Genomic DNA, 9,733 nt, shown 5'->3' on the forward strand with positions numbered 1-9,733 from the left:
GATGAAATGTAAGAAAGGATCAGTGAACTCAAAGATAGGTTAGTGGCATTCAGTCAGAGCAGCAAAAAGAAAAGAGAACGAAAAGGAATGGAGATAGCTTAAGGAACTTAAAGGGCACATCAAGCAGAGTAACATTTGGATTATAGGAATCTCCCCAGAGATGAATGTAATAAGAGACAAAGAAGGTCATCACATAATGATAAGGGCTCAATCCAACAATATTTGTAAATATTTATGCGCCCAGCTAGGAATACCAAAATATATAAAGCAAAAGTTAAAAGACCTTAAGAGAGAAATCAACAGCTATACAATAATAGTAGGGGACTTTAATATCCCAACTTCATCAATGGATAGATCACTCAGATAGAAAATCAATAAGGGAACATTGGCTTTAAGTAACATCATAGACTGGATAGACTTAACACACACATAGAGAACATTCCATCGAAAAACAACAAAATACACATTCTTCTCCAGTGCACATGTAACATGCTCAAGGATACTTCATATGTTAGGGCACAAAACAAGTCTTAATAAATATAAGAATATTGAAATTATATCAAGCATCTTTGCTGACCACAGTAGTATGAAACTAGAAACCAGTTACAAGAAGAAAACTGGAAAATTCACAAATATATGGAGATTAAACACCATGCTACTGAACAACCAATGGATCAAAAAAATATATAAAGAAAAAATTTTAAGAAATACCTTGAGACAAATGGAAATGGAAATACACATAAAAAAACTTATAGAATGCAGCAAAAGAATTTCCAAGTGGGAAGTTCATAGCAATAAATGGCTATAATAAGAAACAAGAAAGGTCTCAAATAAACAGCCTAACTTTGAACCTCAAGGAACTAGAAAAAGAAGAACAAATGAAGCCCAAAGTTAGTAGAAGGAGGGAAATAACAAAGATCAGAGTGGAAATAAGTGAAATAGAGGCAAAAAGATAATACAAAAGATCAAAGAAACTAAGAGCTTGTTTCTTGAAAAGAAACACTAAATTGGCAAATCTTTAGCTAGACTCCCCAAGAAAAAAAAAAGAGGACTCAAAATCAGAAATGAAAGGGGAGATGTTACAACTGATACTACAGAAATACAAAGGCTCGTAAGGGATTACTACAAGCACTCATATGCCAACAAATTGGACAAATGGGTGGAAGAAGAAATGGATAAATTTTCAGAAACATACAGTCTACCAAGACTGATTCATGAAGCTATAGAAACTCTGAACAGGCCAATTACCAGCTAGGAGATTGAATCAGTAATCAAAAACCTCCAAAACCAAAAGTCGAGGACTAGATGGCTTCACTGGTGAATTCTACCAAACATTTAAAAAAGAATCAGGGCTTCCCTGGTGGCGCAGTGGTTGAGAGTCCGCCTGCCAATGCGGGGGCATGGGTTCGTGCCCCGGCCCAGGAAGATCCCACATGCCGCGGAGCGGCTGGGCCCGTGAGCCATGGCCGCTGAACCTGAGCGTCTGGAGCCTGTGCTCTGAAAGGGGAGAGGCCACAGCAGTGAAAGGCCCGCGTACCGCAAAAAAAAAAAAAAAAAAAAGAATCAATACCAATCCTTCACAACCGTTTACAAAATATATGCGGAGGGAATACTTCCCAACTCATGTGAGGTCAGTCTTACCCTGACACTGAAACCAGGAAAAACAATGTTTGTGAATAAGGACAAGAGAGGTAAAAATTGACTGTACAGGTAAGAAGAAGTCAGACCATTCAGAACTTCTTTTTGACCATGTGATAGATTTTAGATATTAATCTAAATGCAGTGGACCACCACTTAAAAATATTAAGCAAGGGACAATTTAAAAAAAAAGATAACTATGTCTACTGGGTAGATAATTTATTGTTAAGTGACAAGAATGTAAAGAGAGACTGGTATAGGAATGGCAGAAGATCAGGGAAAAGCTGATGATGGTTTAGGATTGAAAAGGTGTCAAGGCCTATACTCATATTTCTTGCATGAGCAATCATGTTGAGAGAGATACCTTTCACTGAAATGGTAAAGTAAGGGGGACAAGCATATATGGCTGTAGAGGCATGGCTGTGAGAGAGGTCAAGAATTTAGTTTCCAGTTTCTCAAAGAGAATACAATATAGTGTGTGTTTAAAGTAATATAATAAATACTGAAAGATTCGGTAAAACTGCAGTAACGGTTACTGAACCCAGCTCAATCCAAGCGTAAGAACTTTCAGGCCAGTGGGGAGCAGACATATAAACATTAGGACAGTAGGTAATAATACATGCATAATGGTTAGAAGTAGTAGCAAAGTAAGAAGTATAAGAAGGAATGGGAGCCAAGGTTTAAGATTGTATGTGAGATAGGCATTCCAAGACAAATAAGTAGTAAGTGCAAAGGGTACAGAAGTAAGTCTTCTTAATGTGTAAAAGTGTAAACTCTGAAGCCAAAATGCCTGGGTTGTAATCCTGACTCTCTTCCTGAGTAGCTGTAAGACACTGGACAAATAACACAGCATATGTTGACTCCGTGTCATCTATAAAATACAGATAATCACAGCACCTATTTCATAGCACTGCTGTGAGGTTTAAATGAATTAATATATGTAAAACACTGTTGGACACTTAAGAAGCACTATGGAAATGTTCATTATGCTGATATAATCATGATAATGACAATGGTGATAGCAGTGGTAATAATGATGAAAATAACACGGGAGAGATGTCTGGAGGAGATGAGGGTGGGGAGATAGGCAGGGGCCAAATATTCAAGAGTCTTCTATGCTAGGACTCTGAAACTTACTGTGAACTCTCTTCATTAAAAAGTTTTAAGCATGAAGTAACAATCAGCTATGTGTTTGGAAAGACTTTCCTGGTAGTATTGTGGAGAATGGGTGGCTAGGGGACAAAGCCTGTGGGACGGAGACCAGTCAAAAGGCTTATACAATTGTCCATGAGCCATAAACTCAGGGCAACACAAAATTACTTCTTAATCTCAGAACTTGAAGTCCTCCATCAAAATGGGTCAGCAGAGGAAGCAGTAAGCAGACCTGACTGGTAAGAGGAAACTCACTGCTTCCCTGGATCCCACCCACTCCTGTAAGCCTGCAGGCCAGTGAGGACTTGAGCTTCAAAGCTGGGCTGCTTGCCAGCAGGAGTTCATTAAGTGTGGCTCTGCAGCCTGAGTTCATTAGCCCTCTCCCCAGATCTGATCCTGTCTGTTCACCTAAGCTCTCCCTCCAGGCCCCAGGAGGAGGCCACTGGGAGCCTCCCTCCACTGTGTTCCCTGAACAGCAGTGTGTCTCATTAACAGCTTTTTAATGAGGTCATGGTCTGTGACTGCTCATTAATAGGCTGGTTAGTCTGCAACCCCAGGGGTGGAAGAGACTGAGGATAGAAGCCAGGGGGAACAGAGCTCAGCCCAGCTAGAGCTGAGGAGAGGGAGAGAGAACCAACTCCCTTTAGGGAGAGATTCCAGCCCTGTACTCTTGGGTCTCCAGGGTCCCTTCCAGCTCTCAGTGACTATGACTCTGCAGATTGAGGTCTGCAGGGACCAGGGACAGGGGTGGGAGGAATTTCAACAGAGTCCAGTGACCCTAGGCTTGGACCAGCTCTTGGTCTAGAGAGACTCTTGAGGAAATCAAGTACTCTTCAGGTTTTCTTTGATGCTTGTGTAAAGGGAATTTCGCTCTTGAAACTTTTTATCATCTTGCCTTCCATAATCATGGATTCCTTTGCTACCCGCTACATGCCCAAGGGCAGATTCTTTGTGCTGTTTTCCAAGTCCTTTTAAACTATACTGGTCCTAGGAGTTCAATTGTTGGCCCTCTTCTCTCTTCCTTGTGTACTATCTCTTAGAGATCCCACCATTGCCAGGGTTTCAACAAATCACTACTGTGAGATGAAACTTCGGTATTGGCATATATCTCCCACCAGGATTATTACTAGTGCCTCCTAATTGGTCTCCCAGCCTCCAGTCATACTGAAGACTTTCATATACACCCCATTCTCATTCATCCTTCTCACTGTCTCAAGAGTTCTTTCTAAATACATATGTGATGGCCTGTCATAATCATGCTTTAAATCTTTACAATTCATCCTCATCTTCACAATGAAACTGTGTTCTTAGCATGTCATACAAGCCCATGTATAGTCCAGCTCAAGCTTATCTTTCCAATCTCGTTCTTTCCATACCCCAACCCTGCAGTTGAATGCATAGTCAACAACTGTCACACTGATCTATCTTCTTTCCCCATATACCAAGCATTTCTAGTTTCTCTAAGCATAGTCTTTTTTTTTATCCTCCTCAACAATTTAGAGTCTGAAAAACCTGGATTCAAATCTTGTGTCTGGTACTTAACAGCTATGCAAGTTCATAAAAATAACTCTAGGGCTTCCCCGGTGGCGCAGTGGTTGAGAGTCCGCCTGCCAATGCAGGGGACGTGGGTTCGTGCCCCGGTCCGGGAGGTTCCCACGTGCCCTGGAGCGGCTGGGCCCGTGAGCCATGGCCGCTGAGCCTGCGCATCCGGAGCCTGTGCTCCGCAGCGGGAGAGGCCACAACAGTGAGAGGCCCGCGTACCGCAAAATAAAAAAAAAAAAATATATATATATATATAAAACTCTAAATATCTATCCTTATATTTCATAATCTGTACATGGGATATAATATAATTATATAGCACATTCATAACCAAAATTAATACATAATAATATATAATAAAATTAAAATTACATGAGCCAACCACTTCCACTCATGGAGCTGTATGATCTTTCTGTAGTATCTTTCAATTGAAAGGGGGGGATTGGTTATGTAGAATTCTCAAGGATGTTTGCTGTAATTGTAACATGAGAAATCTACTTAACTTCTGTCTCCTCCCAGGAAGCAGGGTGAATTAAGTAACTAACATTTATTGACAGAAAAATATGTTACATATTTTTAAATAAAGTATTAATTATTCCTCATGGGTTTCATCACAATTTTTAAAATAGGTACTTGTTTCAAAAAAGCAAGTAACTTGTTTAATTGTCACAGCAATTTAAGTGTCAGAGCAAGAATATTAATCTAGGTATGAATCCCAAATATCATGTACTTTAAGATTGGGATTGACATATGTACACTAATATGTATAAAATGGATAACTAATAAGAACCTGCTGTATAAAAAAATAAATTCAGAAAATTCAAAAAAATAAAATAAAAATATTGCATATTCCTTCTTCTAAAATACAGAGGTAGAAGCTCAAAAGAAGTTGTATGAAATAAGTAAATAAAATAATGTTTTACACAGAGATTAAAAGAGCTCTTAGGAGAGTGAAAATTAGCAAAGAAAACAAAACACAACAAAAAACAATGTTGAGATCAACTTCAGTGGAAATTATCTGATCTATTGTGTGATGAGCTATTTCTTTGGGAGAACTAAAAGTACTTATAAAATTACTTTTATTTTCTGAATGAAGAAGATACCTGGCACAGAGTAAGTGTTCAATAAATGGTAGAAATTATTATTAACCTGTTGTATCTTTACACAATTTTTTGTCTAAAATTCCTCCCTCTCACCACCTCCTCCCCGTGCTAAGTTAATTTATACTTATCTTTCAAGATTCAGCTCTAATTTTATTCTTTGGAATACAATTCTAAATGTTTTTCTGCTAGAAACACTTCTAATTCCCCTAGACAAAGCTGAGGTCACTTGCCTTTGTCATACATATCTTGGTCTTATATTACTACTAAAGCATTTAAGATAATGTAATTAATTGTATTTTACATGCATATCTATCAGGTGAGTATAAGGACAACCTCTCATTATGTTCAAATTCCTTTGCCTGGCACTCACTAATACTCAATAACTGTCGAAATGAATGATTAAGTCCCAGATCATTACCTCTAGCAGTGATTTCTCACCCAAATGTGTTTCGTGTTTCCACGTGCCTCCAAGACATTTCTGCTTAGGCAGCAAGGTATCTATCTAGCACAATGCTCTCAAACTAATGTATGAAATAAACTTTTATGAAGGATGCTTCCTTCTCCCTAATAACAGTGACAATAAACACAGCAAAGATATTTTCCACTAATTTTCTCCCCCAAATGATCTTTTGCTTGTAAATGTTTTCCTCAAAAGCCCCCCAAATTTTAACCCCCAAAGCCCACCAGAATTGTTATCCAAAATGTCCACAAAAAGATGTAAACATGACTATCCCTTTACTAGTAAACATACGTTGTTTGTGAGGGTTTATTTCCATACACTGATATAAACAAGCCACCCGAAAGTGATAACTATCTGCTGTACTCCAAAGTTTTAAACAATTTACGTTACCCGTAACGTAACGTATGAGGACACTTTGAGTACCAACAATCAAAGATGAATGATGCACCCATGAGTTCATAGAAAGAGAAAGAGGTGCACTTGAGCACTCAGGCACCCTACTCAGCATAAAAGTCCAAACCATGCAGAACATGGATTAAGGATCGGAGCTTGTTGAAAGCGTGCTGAGCCGGTTAGCGGAGGGTTACCTACAGATGGTAAGTCAACTCCAACCCGTGTGGTATGCCTACATGATGAAATTCTGAACTCATGGTTACTTTGAATAAAACACAAACTCATTCTCCAGTCACTACATCTAGTCAATGTTTTTCTTATTATTTACCCTTCTTTTTCATTTAATTTTTCATTGATTTATTTTTACATTCCATCAGGGAACATGTATATACTGAGTTCTGAGGGTACGATGGTGAACATACGTGCTGCTGTTTAGTTAGTGCTCATCCAACTAAATGGGTCAGAGAAGTAAACAGATGATTATGAAATTAAAACATCATTCAAGGTACTTTACTCTGCTCTAATGCTACAACTTGATAATCGGTATCATAGGAGTATACAACCAGTCTTCAACTCCTGCAGATTCTTCCTTGGCAACACTTTTTATTCATCCCTGTTAATTCCCATTGCCACTGCCATTGCCGTTGACTTGTTACTTATTCCTCTTTTTGATTCCCCCTTTTGTTGCCATATTCTTTCACTTGATCAGTGAACATTTACACACTGAATCTTGAAGGTACAACAAAAAATGAACAAGGTGCTGCCCTCTAAGAGCTCCTATGCAAAGTGCTTTACTGTGTAATAATTCTACACTTTGATAAGTGCTATCATGGAACTATTCAACCAGTCTCTAAATCCTGCTAATTCTTCCTTGGCAAAATTCTTCCACATCCTTTGTTTCAATTCTCATTTACATTGCCACTGCCATTGGCCTAGCCAGGCCATTGTTCCTGAATTATTACTATATAAGCTTCCTCACTATTCTCATGACTTGCATTCTTTCTTCCCAATCGTCCTTTACACTCACTGCTAAGTACTGATTTACAGAATCCCTCAATTAAGAGAGGATTAAACAAAGAATTCACAAATAAATATATAATTATACAATGCTACCACTGCTATGAAGTAAACTAATAAAATTCTCTGAAGAAGAATAAATGGGACTCCTAATACAAGGAGGTCAGGGAACTCTTTTCTGAGGAAGTAACAACAGAAAATCAGAAAGTGGTATCAGAAAATTGAGTAGGAGTTAACCAGGTGAAAATTAGGAGGAAAAACATTAGAATCAAATGAATTAACCTATGCAAAGATCCTAATGCAGGAAAGTTTAGTGAATTAGTGGAAAAAAAGGAAGCCAATCTGACGAACATTAAGTGTAATTGCAGAAACGGTGATGATAGCAGTAATCAAAGTGATGTGGTCATCTTACAGTCAACTGGAATGCCCCTTCCTCTCCCTGATGGAAACCTTCAAGTCTCAAGTCAAACAGTACTTTGATGAAACCTGCTTTGTATGACATACACCAAGGCTTGGAATGTTTTCTATATTTAATCGCATTTCCTTTTCACAACAAGTATTGGGACGTGGAGTAATTTTAATATCTTTCTCTAGGTCATAAGGGTAAAAATAATAGGGGAGGAACCAGAATAAAAGTGTTGTTTTGTTTCAAGTGTCTTTTATTTTTATTAAAAATTTAATAAATGTGCATAAAATTAATTAAGTACAAAATAATATACAATCAAAATATCTCCCTCTCAGGGTTGACCTCTGTTCTTCCCCACTTTCCTTGCCCAAATGCAACAACTATTATCAATTCTTTGTGTATCTTTTGAGAAATTTACCGTTTACATATTTTATATGTAGGTTTATAATATTTATTTCTATTAAATAGATGTAATTTGTGTAATGTGTATACAATCTCCTTCACCCTGCTTTTTTTCAAATAAAAATTTATCTTGGAGTTTATCCCACATTAATATATTCACAGTTACATAGTATTGCAATGGAAAACCTACAATTTTTAATCAGTTGCCTATTGATGGAATTAAGACAATTTTTACAATATTTTACTGTTAAAAATTGTACTATAATAAGAAACAGTATAACCTTTCCTGTGTCTAAAATTGTATGACTCTTAAAACCTGAATCACTAGCTCTATCCTGTACTGCTCTCTAGGCTTCTCAAAAGCCAGTAGCCTCAAGTCACTTGATCAACCTTTGGACGAGGGTTTATATCTTCTGCTTGTACAACTTCCTTAACAATGACCAGCCTACTATTAACAAAAAGACAAAAAGATCCTGTAATAAAGGAAGTCTATTTAATTGAGCCCTTTCTTTCAGCAGTTTTCTATTTCTTCCATCCTGGATTTTGTGTATAGCAACTACTTAGTCTTAAGTTCTTAATTGTTTATTTGTTCAATGACTGGCTTCCCCCATTTGAATGTAAGCTTTATGAGCACAGGGACTTTGTTTTGTTCATTCCTCTCTCTAAGGGTCTATAACAATGCTTGTCTTGTAGTAATTAGTCAATAGTTGTTTTGAACAATTACTGGCTCTTGGGAAAGTTATTATAACATTATATTCATGATATAGTAATATATATGCTGTAATAGAGTACATTAACATCCTTGTTAATATATCTCACCCCATCATACCAACCCTGTAAAATAAGCATATTATCTTTGTCTAAGCAATATGGAAACGGAAACTCAGAGAGTTTAATAAAATTGCTAGGCATCACAAACCAGAGAGTTCTAGTGCTGGGGTTCACTTAGGTCACTCAGAATCCAAAACGTTTGTGCTTTTCTCTACACAATCCTACATTCCTAGAGTACGGTTTTCCTTTCTTGAACTTCATCCAATTGCATCTGACGTTCTTTAGGGTCCCAAAGGACAGTGGAGTCAAGAAAGGTCAGTACCCTTGAGGAAGGGAAGGAAGAGGAGCTAAGGTGAGCCCAGAAACACCTGGGGGAAAATACAGATGCCAGCCCTTCACCTGGCCCTGAGGACAAAAGAGGCACAGCTGGGAATAGATCTCCTAAGTCAGGACTGGGAGCATGGCCAACCCATCTAGTCTGCTCACTCACGCCTGACACAGAGAAGGCAGCAGTGACCTGGATTCAGGTCCAACTGCAACTGCACCTCAGATGGAACTCAAATCCACAATCTTAGGGCTGAAACATCACAACTCATCTCAGGACTTAATGAAGCTCAGGTTCTTTATGTCTTGGCACAGAAGGAATTCAGCAAGAGGCAAAATGATAGGTAAGAAGTAGATTTATTAATATAAGATGCTTGTGGCAGGCAAGAGGGCTCTGCCCCCAGAACTAAGTGGACTACATTTTTATAATCAAAGGAAAAGTGGGGAGGGAGAGAAGACCACTTTCTTCCTCTTCCTTTGTAAAGATGTTTCAGGAAAATGGGGCACAAGAGGATGGTCATGTCC

This window comes from Leucopleurus acutus (genome assembly GCF_964270905.1).
Source record: "Leucopleurus acutus genome assembly, chromosome: 8".
Classification (NCBI taxonomy): Eukaryota; Metazoa; Chordata; class Mammalia; order Artiodactyla; family Delphinidae; genus Leucopleurus; species Leucopleurus acutus.